Source organism: Macrobrachium rosenbergii, chromosome 41 (genome assembly GCF_040412425.1).
Source record: "Macrobrachium rosenbergii isolate ZJJX-2024 chromosome 41, ASM4041242v1, whole genome shotgun sequence".
Lineage (NCBI taxonomy): Eukaryota > Metazoa > Arthropoda > Malacostraca > Decapoda > Palaemonidae > Macrobrachium > Macrobrachium rosenbergii.
Window position 1 is genome coordinate 2,132,471 of NC_089781.1, and position 14,816 is coordinate 2,147,286.

Sequence of the window (14,816 nt, forward strand, 5' to 3'; positions counted from 1 at the left end):
TTAGCTCCATTCCCACTTCCATTTTTTCAAGCGTGCTGTCCAACCTCTTCCTGTTGCTTTTTAGTGCAGCTTGGGGGGTTTTCTCCCATTTTCTCCTTAAGAACCTTCTACTTGATCATCTTTATTTTCTGGCTCTATTTTTCTGTCCAACCACTCCATCTCCTTCGTTTCACTATCTAAGCACTGAATGGCTGAAAGTGCTTCTGTACGTGGCTTGACAGCCTAAATACCACAAGATAATTTTCATTCCTGACCCTTGCAGCCTTGAAAAACACCTTCCAACACTCCCATAAGAATCTGGATATGTTTGCTTCTTCTCTTATGAATTTGATTTGTCAAGCGATCAACAGAGTGTTTGTCACTCTGGGTCTCAGAAAACCCTGGTAGCACCTCATTTTCCTCATTCAGAGTGGTATCCTGGTCTGCTAGCTTTTCTGGTTGAGGTGGCTGGGGATTCCCCTGTGGCCAGTGGTGGGATTCAGCCGGTTCGCACTGGTACACATGAACCATCTCACAAAATTTTATGAGTTTAGCAAACTGGCTAAGTGTAACGACCAATTGACCACCCAAATAGGCAGTTATAATTAGAGTAGAGCATGCAACTTTTAACTCGTGACATAAATTTCATTAAACATTACCAACAACAACAAAGTCGTTAACCTACTTCATCAAAAGCTGCTTGAGGCAGTAATAGTAAATATTAAAAACAGGTTGATGAACTGTGATAGTTTAATATTAAAGAACAATGAACAATATGACAAAATTCATGGGCTGATCATATTAAAGAACAGTGAACAAGATGAGAAAATTCAGGGGCTGATCAATTTGCTCAAGCCCAATTCGTGAAATATTGAGGAAGTAGTTGTACCTTGGAGAGCTGCTGAAGGAAAATGAAATAATTTAGTAAAAGTTTTCCATCATAAAATCAGTATCAATGATTTTCGGGACTACGTGAGAAATGTTTTACAAAATTCGAGCAATCCTGCTAAGGCTGAGGTTCCTCAAGGTATACAGAAAGCTAAAAATATTATCAATGCTATGCTGTCAGTTCTGTTGAGGCAGAAAGAGGTTTTCAAGAATGACCATTCAGATAAAAGGAGTCACCTTACAATTGAAAATGTAGCTAAGCTTATGATAATTAATCTGATTGGCCTCCCGTTTAGCTCATGGAATGCCACCCCTTCGGTAAAGACGAGGCTTAGAAGAAACCACTCTGCTGATGACAACAGGGTAAAGAAAAAGAAATGACAATCAAGTTGCCATTTAAAAATACTTGAAGTATTACAAAGTTTATGTTAAAAGATTCCAGTAAAGATTTGGTTTATTTTTTCTTTTATAGAATAGCAGCATTTAATGCCAGTACAGCAAACTATAGTAAAGTATTTTTATTTTTACCTTTCGAAGAATACACAGCCATAAAATCTAGAAATAGAAGTATACATATGATTTATAAGAATAGCAATGGTGATTGAAAAAAGTACAACATTCAAACGTGTCTACTGGTACATAGATATATCTGTATGTGATGATGTTCATTACTTACAGACTCAATATCATTATAATGATGCTTAACCATTATTTAGACGTTTTATTTGGGAAATAAGTATAATTGATCAATTTATATGCTAGAATCCAAGATCAGCATTTTAAGCTAAGTGGAGCAAATTTGACATGCTTTTTGTAATAGAACCGGTTGACAGAATATTTGAATCCCACCAGTGTCTGTGGCCCACTCTTTTAGCCAGGTCTCCGAACCAGTGGTCATGGACCTTACTCCTTTGGTAGAGTTGCCCATGCTTATGGGAGCTTTGAACAGTTTTTCCCACCTTGTTTATAGTGACTCATACATTGAAGAGCCCTTTGGAAAGGCCTCAGTTTTGAGAGCTCATTCTCAATACTTGTTCTGCTAACCTTAGCTTTATTGTAACTGTATGACCTTTTGTATCTACTTGGTTGTTGGAAGGCTGGGGATTTCTCATGACGCATTCATGTGTTCTTTGCACACACACACACAAACAATATTGTTATATAAGTAACTTAACCCAGTAATTACATAGCTATTAGTTTCTTTTAACTGGCAGCTTAAAATTTTGAAATTGTGGGTCACGCTATTTTGTTTTGGTTATGGTGACGCGCTCCACCCACTTTCGGATGTAAGAGAAGGTACAGCATAACAAAGAGCTTCAATTTGTTTTGCCAGCTGTGGTTGATGGACTGTGGTTGGCAGCAGCTTGAATTTTGAAATTTATACTTTGCTGCTTGTTTGCTCTATGGCTCCATCTTCGATTGGTGAAGTATTTATTTTCGTAGCCTTTCTGCATAATTAACACTTTCGCATCTTTGTGGTTTGAGCACCATGCCTATCAGAGATCCGAGGTGTCTGGGAGCGCTTGACAGCGCGAAAAAGTAATTTTTTAAAAAATTCAGCAAAAATAGATATTTTATGCCAACAGTTCATTTTGCTGTCTTTTTTTTCTCAATGTTTATATTTTATGGTGGAATAGTCAGAATAAGAGTCCCAGCCCTCTAAATATGAAAAAATTTGAGTTATTTAAAAAAAAGAATCCTTATTTTTACATTTTCGTTCGTAGCCCAAAAACTATGAAGGTCAGGCGATTTTTTTTTTTTTTTTTTTTTGAGAAAGCAAACAAAATTCTCGAAATATCAATATATAAAATAGTGAAAAATGAATAAGTTCAGTTGATGAAAAAATTGATAGAAAAGAGGTAAGAAACAGAGCACACTGCCTGGCGTATGATGAGAATTAGCTCTAAAGTTATTTTTTTTTAAGAGCTCTCTCTCGGTTATTTTTCATAGGAATTACTTTGTAAACATACGAAAATGTAGAGTAAAGGTTGAGGAATACAGTGAGAGTCAAGAAATAAGGTTTTGGTAAAGGCAACAGTTTCATTTTGACGTTATAAGTTGATTGAAACGAAAAAAATGTTACCATTGTCAACATTATTGTTCGTAGCTCAAAAACTATAACAATTAGGCAAATTATTTTTTTATGAGAAAGCTAACAAAATTCTCGAAATATCGATATATAAAATAATGAAAAATGAATAAGTACAGTTGGTGAAAAAATTGATAGATAAGAGGGTAAGAAACCGCGCGCACTGCCGGCGTACAGTGAGAATTAGTGCTAGAAAGTTATTTTATTTAAGAGCTCCATCTCCGTTATTTTTCATAGGAATTACTTTGTAAATATACAAAAATGTAGAGGAAAGGTTGAGGAATACAGTGAGAGTCAAGAAAAATGGTTTTGGTAACAACAACAGTTTCATTTTGACGTTATAAGTTGATCGAAATAAAAAAAAATGTTACCATTGTCAACATTATCGTTCGTAGCTCAAAAACTATAACAGTTGGCCAAATTAATTATTTTTTATGAGAAAGCCAACAAAATTCTCTAAATATCGACATATAAAAGAATGAAAAACGAATAAGTACAGTTGGTGAAAAAATTGATAGAAAAAGAGGGTACGAAACAGAGTGTTTCCAATAATGTAATCCCACATACAAATCCCACACGGGATCAGCTGATTTCATTGTGAGAATTTTACTACGCCAGGGATTTGCGCATGCACAGTACAGGAACTGCTTGGCTGGTGTACTGATGCCTGAGTTACATGGTCCAAGGTATGCTCTAGCGTATGGAAACCACTAATTGCCTGAAAAAAAAAATTTACTCCTAACACATGTACGAAAAATTTCTGTAAATTTTACATAGCAGTACGTTAGTTGGATAGGAAGGTGAGTAGGGTAATTTTATTTACCACTACGTCATTTAGGCCCGAAAGAGTAAGATAGTGTTAAGTGAGTTTTGATCATTGGTTTACAACTGCATGCATTAGGTATTGTAGCAAAGGCTGCAATACTAGACTGACTAAAGAATCTTATGACTCTCAGACTGTTTGTGTTCAATGTAGGGGACAGACGTGTTCAGTGGATATACGTTGTGAGGAGTATAGCGACTGGGATTTAAAGAAGGGGAAGACTTTAGATTCACAGCTTGAGAAACTAGCTAGAGATAGGAAGAGGAAAGCTATTGCTAGGGAATCTAGTAAAGCTTTAGCTAGTCAGGATTCATCCGCTAAGTCGGATGCAATTGGACCTGTAATTTCTTCTGATCCCATTCCATCTCCTCTACCTGTGCAACCCTCTCCTTTACCTGGCTCCCATGTTTCTGACCCCAACACCATCACTTTGAGTTAATTGTGCAATCGATCGCTAGATTAATGTCATTGGTGAAAGTGCAAATGGATAAAAGTGAGTCGGAGCACTCCGGAGCACCCAGTGCAAGTGCAGTCTTAGTGGAGGAGGTGGCTGCTGTTCGGCTCGCCGATTCTCCTAGGCCAAGGTCCTTGACTGACTCCCCAGCACCTGGGAGGAGTCAAACTGGCAGCCTAAGGGAGGTCGATGGTGTCTGCTCCCGAGCAGTCGCCCCTTGGTTCAGTCTGTTGATGAAACCCAGACTGCAACCAAAGGCTGTTGGAAAGGCCTTCAAGTGAGTGCTCATTGTATGTCCTCCAGCTCCAAAGATTTTAGCCCCAGGTGCACACGACGCTATGCGGACCAGTCACGCCAGCTGAAAAGGCGTGCAATGGAGTTTGAGATTTCTTCGCCTGTTCCTTCTGTAAGAAGGGCAAGGATTCAACGTGCCCATCATGTAGTCATTGGGATACCCTGAAACAATTCTCTTTTACTGCTTCTGACGATGGTTGTAAATTGGCGCTGAAGCGCCTTGTGGCACGTAGACGTTCTTCATCGAATAAAGGAATTACTACATCAGGAGTTGCACACCCAGCACCTTCATCTCTACAATCAGCACCCTAGCGGCCAGTAACTAGTGTCGAAGCACCCAAACTCCCTTTTGCGGTTGAGCGCCCACTGGCACCCGTTCACCAACAGGTTTCGTCACTGGCTCCCATCTCTACAGCGCCCATTGTCACCCGCTCCTCCACCGCTTCTTAGTAGTGTCATCTCGGACATTGTTCCTCCTTCAGTTGACCCAATTCAGAGCAAACTGGATAATATTCTCAGTTTGCTTCAGAAGGCTCCTCATACAGCTCAGACAACAGTGAACTTATTGCTTTCTCCTGTCTATTCTGAGGAAGAGGTTGTTCCAGATCAAGATGCTCTTTCGTCGGCGTACTCTGCACTGTTGAGGTTCCTGCTAGCGACTTATCCAAGCTTTTTTTTTGCCAGCTACTCCGTCCATTCCTGCTTCAACTTTCTTCATTTAAGCCCCCTTAATTGGTTCTTTGAAATTACCAAAATTGCTTCTCCCCTCTTCAGCAGAGAAGGCACTGGATAAAGTAGAAGGGTGGTTTTCTGAGAAGAGGGAACAAGGCAAAGCAATTTTTTGTTTCCCACCTTCCAAGTTGTTCAGATCGAGCTACAGGTTTTATGCGACCAGAGAAGCTCCTTCCCTGGGAGTCTCTGCCTCCTCTCAGGGAGATTCTCTGGCCTTATCGACTCGGCTAGGCGATCAGCATTCTTCTCAGCCAAAATTATGTTTTCAGCCTCGGAAGCACCTTCCCAAGAATACAGCGATGAGCTTCTCAAGAATAGAGTGCTTTTCAAGAAATCTCGTCAGGTCTCTTAGGAGTACTTTCCTGTATTGACAGGGGCGTTCGCGATAGTATGCAAGAGTTAGCTAGTCAGTACGCCATGGGTATACTGAAGTAAAGGGAGCTTTGGTGTTCTTTTACTTCGAAAGGCATCACTCCGTCTCAGAGATCAGCCCTCCTATTCTGCCCCATGGACAAGAAGTATTTTTTCCACAGGCTATAGTAGACATCGCCTCTGTGCGAGACACAAGGATTCTTCAACTCTCCTCCCAGAGAAACTCCCTTTCAGAGCTCCGTTCTAGATCCCAGACTAGAACAAGATCATATACCCGTTTCCACAGCGTTCCATTAAGGGGATCGGCGGTTTCCGACTTTTTAACGACAGGTTGTTGATATATAGTGGGTTTGTTAAAGGATATTGTGTGGAACTCTGGGAAAAAAATTTTTGTTGAGTGACCTTAGGTTTTGTGACGCTAGAGCTCAAAAATGGTTATTTTCAAAATGCATCTCCTCCTTTGCTTTTTGGTTTTAAGGGATGAGATTTGAACCACGTATAAAACACATATGGACCTTTTCGATACAAAGCCGGGATTTTTGATTTTTCAATTATTTTTCGAGATATGAATTTTTTTTTTTTATGAAATTTTGAAAAATTACAGAAAAAAAAAATTGCCAAAAATCAGAAACTCAAAATATTAAAATCGGCTTTGTTTTAATCTACCATGTTTCCCCATGTTATATTTAATATTTCATTTAGATTGGTCCAATACTAAGGAGGAGATGCAGCGAAAAACTTATGTTTTGAGAAACAGGCCTTCAAAGTTTTAGTTACATAAAAAAAGTCAAAGACTGTGTTACAACTAATTTATGGTTTTAATTTTTATTTTTGGGTATTAATTAATGCAAAATGATTATAAATAAGAATATTAATTTATTTATGTGCCTAAGACACATTCTTATAAATTTTAGGTTCCTGGTCCCCCTGTCTGATCTTGCTGCAAGGTATTACTCTAGGGTATCCCTACACTTTTTATTAGTGTCTGGACAAATGGATCCTGGGAATATTTTTCCATTAGGATTCAAGTAATTCATCAAGTCTTGCTTCACTTATTATGGTCATTTTATTTTGGACTATAATATCAGCCTCTGACCTGCTTTCTTTTTCAGACGAACAAATAAAGAGGCGTTTAAAAACTTGAACTTCTAGGACATTCTGCATGAAGTGAACTCCCTTTTAATCAGAAAATACAGAGTTCAATCAAGGCACCGAGCATGAAAACGTTCCTTCTAGCTTGGAAGTTTATAGGTAACTCTCCTCCCAGATCTTTGTCTCCGCTGAATAACTAAAAACGAGTAGGATATTATTGACATTATACATTTTCATTTCAAAGAAGCTCCGCAAAAACTATACCAGACTAAATCCCTACTGGTGTTTTATGGGTATATAGTTATTGACATTTTAGGCCATAACTAGAGAAAACAAGCAAATTTTCATATTTCGTGGACACGTTTGAACCCTATACAAGCCATAGAATTTTATCAGCCATTTTTTAAAGATTAAGTCGATCCTCCAAGTCTTCCAAGTCTTACCAAGAAATGAGGTCATAGTCCGTACTCAGGTAGGAGCGTGGCTCCTCTGCATTTGGGAATGGTGGGAACAAAAGGTAGCTGAATCTTGGATAGTGTCTGTCCTGAAGTAGGGCTACACTATCTCCTTTAACCCGCAAGCCTGTCAAATTGACAGCTTACTCTCCAGGCTCAGAGAGATTTGCTGCTCTCTTGCTAGAGGCCAAGTCCCTTGTTCAGAAAGAGGCTATAGAGGTAGTAGAGGATATTCATTCTCTTGGATTCTACAGCTGTCTCTTTGTAGTGCCCAAGTCATCTGGGGGCTGGAGACCCGTTTTGGATGTAAGTGCTCTAAATGTCTTTGTCAAAAAGAGAACATTCAAGATGGAAACAAACCAATCAGTCCTTGCATCCATTCGCCAGGGAGAGTGGATGGCGTCCATCAAGATGCAGGATGCGTACTTTCACATTCCAGTGCATCTGACTTTGAGAAAGTACCGCAGGTTTGTGTTTCAGGACAAGGTGTTTCAATTTTGGGCTCTGTGCTTCGGTCTCTCAGTGGTGCTGCAAGTGTTCGCCAGGTTATTGGCTCCCCAGTGAAATGGCTTCATTTGGTGGGGATAAAGATCTCCCTATATCTAGACAACTGGCCACTATGTTCCCGCTCGAAAGCTCAATGTACGGAGGACATTCGCACAACTCTTCTCTTGGCCCAAGAATTGGGCCTTCTCATTAGTCGGGACAAATCTCTCCTGACCCGACTAATCTCTCCTGACGCCTTCTCAGGAGATTCCTTATTTAGGAATGATGATCAACACTCTGGATTTTTGGTTTTTTTCAGTCCCGAAGAGAATAGAAAAGTGTCTCCAGACAGTGGAAGAATTCTGGAACTAAACTTTGCTCAGCCAATCAGTGGATGAGTCTTCTAGGCACCCTCTCATCCATGGAACAATTCGTCACTCAAGGAAGACTTCACCTGAGACCTCTGCAATTCTTCCTCAGAGCCAGCAGGAACAGGAAAAAGTTTCCGGACTCGTCTGTGTTCCCGATAACGGTGGAAATCAAGGAGGACCTTTGTTGATGGAATTCTAGAAAGAGACTATCAGAAGGGAAATCTCCTCAACCTCTGAACCCCAGTGTAGAGTTCTTTTCAGACGTGTCGAACCTAAGTTGGGGAGCTCTTTTGAGGTTAAAAGAAGTGTCAGGTACCTGGTCTCAGGAACAGTAAAACTGGGACATCAACGTAAAAGAATTGCAGGTGATATTTCTGTGCCTACAGTGCTTCGCTTCAGAAATTCGAGGGAGGATAGTAGCAGTGCATTCAGACAGTATGATGGCACTGGCATACATCAAGAAACAAGGGGGAACCCACTCATTCTCCCTGTACGAAGCAGCAATGGGTCTTCTTTAGTTACACCAGAACGACACTCAAGTGACAATGCATTTTATCCAGGGGAGACTCAACATTCTGGCGGACGAATTGAGCTGTCCCAGACAGATCCTTCCCACAGAATGGACATTAGACCCATTGGTTTGTCTGGATCTGTGGAGGCTCTGGGGGAAACCCATGATAGATTTGTTCATGTCCTCCAGGAATCACTGACTTCCTCTCTTCTGCTCACCAGTACCAGATCCCTTGGCATTGGCGACTGATGCAGTGTTGCAGGATTGGTCGAACAGAGATCTGTATGCCTTTCCCCCATTCAGTTTAGTGAGACAAATCTTCAACAAATTCTGGTCTCATCAAAACCTGTCCATGATCTTGATAGCCCCCTTCTGGCCAGCAAAAGAGTAGTTCCCAGATCTACTAGAACTTCTTGCGAACTTCCCAAGACTGCTGCCACAGAAGCAACAACTTCTCAGGCAACCTCACTTCTGTCGGGTCCACCAAAACATGTCTTTTCTGGCCCTAACAGGATTCAAACTGTTAGGCGACTGCTCCGAAAGAAGGACTTTTCAAGAGCAGCTGTTGGCGCAGTTGTGAAGTGTAGAAGACAGACATCAGATAATGTCTACCAGGCTAAATGGTCCATCTTCAGGTCCTGGTGCAGACGAAATAACGTGTCCTCTTCTGATACCTCTGTAGCAAAAATAGTGGACTTCTGTATAGCAAAAATAGTGGACTTTCTTCTGTTCCTACGCTCCGCTAAAGGACTTTCCACCTCTACCATTAAAGGCTACAGAGCTATGCTTAGCTCAGTTTTCCACCATAAAGGAGTGGACTTACTGTCTAACCAGGATTTGTCCGACCTTATTAAGTCCTTTGATACCACAAAGCTTAAAGAAAAACCTTTTGCTGTCCTGGAACTTAGACGTGGTACTTAAGTGGCTGTCCAGTTCACGTTTTGAGCCCATGCAATCTCTCTCTCTAAGGGATGTAACCAGGAAAACTTTTTCAGGTCGCTTTGGCCACCACTAGAGATCCAGTGAAATCCATGCTTTAGACAGAAATATCGGATTTTCTCAGGGGAATGCAGTTTGCTCCTTTTCCCTAGACTTTCTGGCTAAGAACAGATCGCCATCAAATCCATGGCCTCGTTCTTTTATGATCAAGAGCTTGTCTGAGATAGTAAGACTGTCTGAAGAAGAAAGAACTCTCTGTCCAGTAAGGGTCCTTAAGTTTTATCTTCGCACAATGAAGGACATTTGCGGTACTTCAAGGAATCTTTGGTGTTTTGTGAAATATCCCTCTAGACCCTTGTCTAAGAATGTCCTGGCATTTTTTCAGAGGAACCTGATTTTGGAAGCACATTCCATGGTGAGTGAAAACTCGCTCTCCTCTTACAAGTTAAAACCCCATGAGATGAGAGAGCTGTCACTACATCTTTGGCGTTTAAGTGCAATTTATCCCTCACATCAATTGTGCAAGCAATGTTTTGGAAGTGCAAGTCGGTGTTTGCATTGCATTACTTAAGGGGAGCGTCCACTTTACATTAACCTTATGGGAAAATGGGTTTTTCAAACTATAAACTTTTTTGTTTTTCAATCAATTTAGAAAAAAAAAATGGTTTTTTTTATATATTTTTTACGTAGTATTTGTTTTTTAATATTTTTAATCGATAATTTCAATAGGTAAAAATCAAATTTAAAAATTCTGTGCTATAAATATTTAGACATTTTAATGCTCTATTATTTGGTTTTTGAACGACTAAAATCGGTCGATAAACAAAAAAGTATAATTAATTTTTTTCCGAAAATCTTAAGTTTTGAGAAAACGAGCGTCAAAGTTTTCATATACTACATTTACTTCTGTAAATTCTGAAGTAAACCTAGAGACTTGAAATTTGGAGGATATATAGAAACCATATTTATAAACATATACTGTAATTTTTATTAAGATTGTTTGAATAGAATTCAGTATACATAAGTTTGAAAAATTATAACTTCAGATAAACACTGTGAACAGACAATGCATGTGGGCGATTATACATTTGTCTTTCTTTATCACTGACCACATTTCATGCTTTTAGCTTACTTGATTATCATCTCTATTACCTTATGCTACTATGAATATGATAATGACGCAAAATCATTACAAATATCTACGAAAAGACGAAGAAATGAACAGAACTTACTTTACTGGCTTATCTTTGGTTTTTTAGAAAACTCGTATCATTCAAAGAAAACGTCGAGTTCATTTAGGAAAACAGATCTCTAAATTAGGGAGAGACTATAGAAAAAAATGTTCAGTTACTCAGGACAGAAAAAAGTTCCCTACCGGATTAGTGTTTCTTGCCCGACCCCCCGTGCTAGATGAGGCATAGATAAGTGTAGTTTGAAGCCTTTTTAGCCATGATTTATACATATTTCATAAAAAAAATTGTTTGAAACTTAAAGTAGAGTGGTTTTCCTACCCAAAACCGTCATAAACTGAAAATGGGTTTCCAGACCCCATGGGTCGCCGGACGCTCCCCTTAAGGGATAACAAGACTACTTACAATCAGTGCAGTACCTTGGGTCTGTTTTACATGGCTGGCGTGGTGTTTGGGGAGGAAACATAGGAAGCAGTGTCCTTTCTTTAATCTTTATGCCTTGCATATGGTGTTGAGTTTTCAGGGAGCCTGAGAGTACTATGTACTTGGAGTACCCTCCAGTTTTTTGGTTTTAATTGGTGGGTATTGGTGTTTTTAATTTGGTTTTTGGTGGTTATGGTCCATGGCTACAAAGCACCCACTGTAGTAGTAGGCCCTCATGGCTTTACCGCCTCGCCTCTACTGGATGAGATTAGCGCCAACCAGAGGCTGTATCTACCTGTAGCAGCTCTCTTATCAGGTAAGGTTCAACAATATTGATTCAGTGTTAGCAAATTTCTGTTCTCAAACTCATTACTTTTAACCCTTAAACGCCGAGCCTCTATTTACAAAAACGTCTCCCGTATGCCGGTGGCGTTCGGTGAGTTAGCGCCGAAGCGGAAAAAAAGTTTTTTTAAAAAAATCACAGCACGCTTAGTTTTTAAGATTAAGAGTTCATTTTTGGCTCCTTTTTCATTGCCTGAAGTTTAGTATGCAACCATCAGAAATGAAAAAAATATTGTTATCATATATAAATATTGGAATATATGACAGCAAAAAAACAAAACTCATATAATTGTATACAAATCGCGCTGTAAGCACAACGGTTAAAGCTAATGAGTTAATTGTTTTAAGTTATATTGTACACTAAATTGCGATGATTTTGGTATATAACAAATTGTAAAACGATCAAAGCAACACAGAGAAAATATTATCACAAAATGATGCATGAATTCGTAACACGCGGACGTAAAAATGTTTTTTTAAAAATTCACCATAAATCGAAATATTGTGCTAGAGACTTCCCGTTTGTTGAAAAATGAAGCTAATTGATTGAATATTACTAGACTGTAAGTGTTTTAGCTTACAATTGCAGTTTTTAACCATTTCGGTCGAGTTAAAGTTGACTGAAAGTCGAATTTTTTCTATTTATCGTGATTTATATGAAAATATTTCAAAACTGATCAAAGCTACAATTATGAGTTATTTTCTGTTGTATTCTACATGAAATTGCACACATTTTCATATATAAAACTTTATGTAACGACTAATATAAAACGGTGCAAATATTATGACAATGAGACAAAAGAATTTCTGAGATGTTCGGCCGAGTTACCGTGCAGACGTAAGGAAAATGTTTTTTTCAAAAATTCACCATAAATCGAAATATTGTGCTAGAGACTTCCAATTTATTGCAAAATGAAGGTACATGATTGAATATTACTAGAATGTAAGAGTTTTAGCTTACAATTGCGTTTTTTGACCATTTCAGTCGAGTTAAAGTTGACCGAAGCTTGAAATTTTGGCAGTTGTGATTTATATGAAAATATTTCAAAACTGATAAAAGCTACAACCATGAGCTATTTTCTGTTGTATTCTACATGAAATTGCACACATTTTCATATATATAAGTTTATGTAATGACTAATGTAAAACGATGCAAACATTACGACAACATGACGAAAGAATTTCTGAGATGTTCGCCGAGTTACAGCGCAGAGCGTAAGGAAAAAGTTTTTTTTTTTTTTTTTTTTTTTTTTTTTTTTTTTTTTTTTTTTTTTTTAAGAAATTCACCATAAATCGAAATATTGTGCTAGAGACTTCCAGTTTGTTGCAAAATGAAGGTACATGATTGAATATTACTTGAATGTAAGAGTTTTAGCTTATAATTGCGTTATTTTACCATTTCGGTCGAGTTAAAGTTGACGAAGCTTGAAATTTGGCAGTTATTGTGATTTATATGAAAATATTTCAAAACTGATAAAAGCTACAACCATGAGTTATTTTCTGTTGTATTCTACATGAAATTGCGCACATTTCCATATATAAAACTTTATGTAACGACTAATATAAAACAGTGCAAACATTACGACAACGTGACGAAAGAATTTCTGGCGCGGACGTAGGGAAAAAGTTTTTTCAAAAATTCACCATAAATCGAAATATTGTGCTAGAGACTTCCAATTGGTTGCAAAATGAAGGTAAATGATTGAATATTACTAGAATGTAAGAGTTTTAGCTTACAATTGCATTTTTTTACCATTTCAGTCGAGTTAAATTTGACCGAAGCTTGAAATTTTGGCAGTTATCGTGATTTATATGAAAATATTTCAAAACTGATAAAAGCTACAACCATGAGTTATTTTCTGTTGTATTCTACACAAAATTGCGCACATTTTCATATATAAAACTTTATGTAACGGCTAATATAGAACAGTGCAAAAATTACAACAAAATGACGAAAGAGTTCCTGAAATTTTTGGCCGAGTTACCGCGCTGGCGTCAGAAAAAAGTTTTTTTCAAAAATTCACCATAAATCGAAATATTGTGCTAGAGACTTCCAATTGGTTGCCAAATGAAGGTACATGATTGAGTATTACTGGAATGTAAGAGTTTTAGCTTACAATTGCGTGGTACGTCCACTTGGCACCCAACAGACAATTTTAGTCGATGTTTTGGGGTAGATATGTCCAGCATTCCCACCTCTATTCAGTGTGGGTAAGTTACTTATATAAAAATGACATTTTTATGATAAAATAAAGTTTTATATATACTTACCCAGTAATTACATGATCGAAGTCCACCCGCCTCCCCTCACTTGGACAGAAGGGCATAAACACCCGCCTCCCCTCACTTGGACATAAAGGCATAGACATAAGGACATAAACACCCGTCTCCTCTCTCACTTGGACATAAGGGCATAAACAAGTTGAAGCTCTTTGCTATGTTGTGCCTTCTCTTACTCCGAAAGTTGGCGGGGCATGTCGCCATAACCAAAACAAACTAGTATGACCCGCAGTTTCAAATTTTAAGCTGCCAGTTAAAAGAAACTAATAGCTATGTAATTACTGGGTAAGTACAGTATATATAAAATTTCATTTTATTTTAAAACAGTAATTTTTCTGACTACAGACTTGAGAATCTCTGTTCCCTCCCTCTTAGAAATTGTTACCTGGGAACCATATGAGATGCTTTTGTGCCAAATGCAATCCTGTGGCATATGTAATGAGAACCTGACCTCTTAGGGCAGAATGTTGGTATCATTTTGAAGCACACTCTAGCACAGGAAGTGACCAAACAGACAGTTTTTTCATGCGAGGAGGTAACCCCTATTTGTTTGCTTCCCCCCTTGCTGTTTGGAGAATGTTCTGGTTCACAGGTAACGTGGGCATGTGTCTGGTGGCACCAAACTACCTATACCTTATTTTACCCCAGTTAGACTCCCATAAGTCCTTGGACCCTTCTCCTTAGGATCTGTGGTGACTGCTGAACAGGGTGTGTAGTTTCCAAGCTTCTCAAAAAAAAAAAAAAAAAAAAAAAAAAAAAATCTTGCCTAGGTACTCTGATGAAACAAGATTGGAGATTGTTCTGTTGTTGAAGAGGAATGGGAAAATATATTATTTTAAAAGCAAGTTATTGGAAGATTTGAAATGTAACTTAGTTGAAAATTTGCTTGAAACCATTAAGACAAAGAATGCACAACTTACCGATATTATTATATTCATGGTTTAAATGTGCCTTATTGGAAATGCATTTTAAAAATGTAATCACTTAACTATATATAATGAATAACTGTTGGATACAAAGAGTGTAATTTTCCTTGTTACAATATTCCATCTAGCTAGTTTGATAAAGCTCTTCAGCAATTTGTATAATTTTTGTC

The 14,816-nt window shown here is 38.3% G+C and overlaps 1 protein-coding gene across 3 annotated transcripts in view; it reads left to right on the forward strand.

Annotated features, from left to right (window-relative positions):
- The window catches only part of LOC136826576 (NFX1-type zinc finger-containing protein 1-like), a 321,939-nt gene that overhangs the window by 181,472 nt on the left and 125,651 nt on the right, over positions 1 to 14,816 (forward strand). The window lies entirely within an intron of this gene.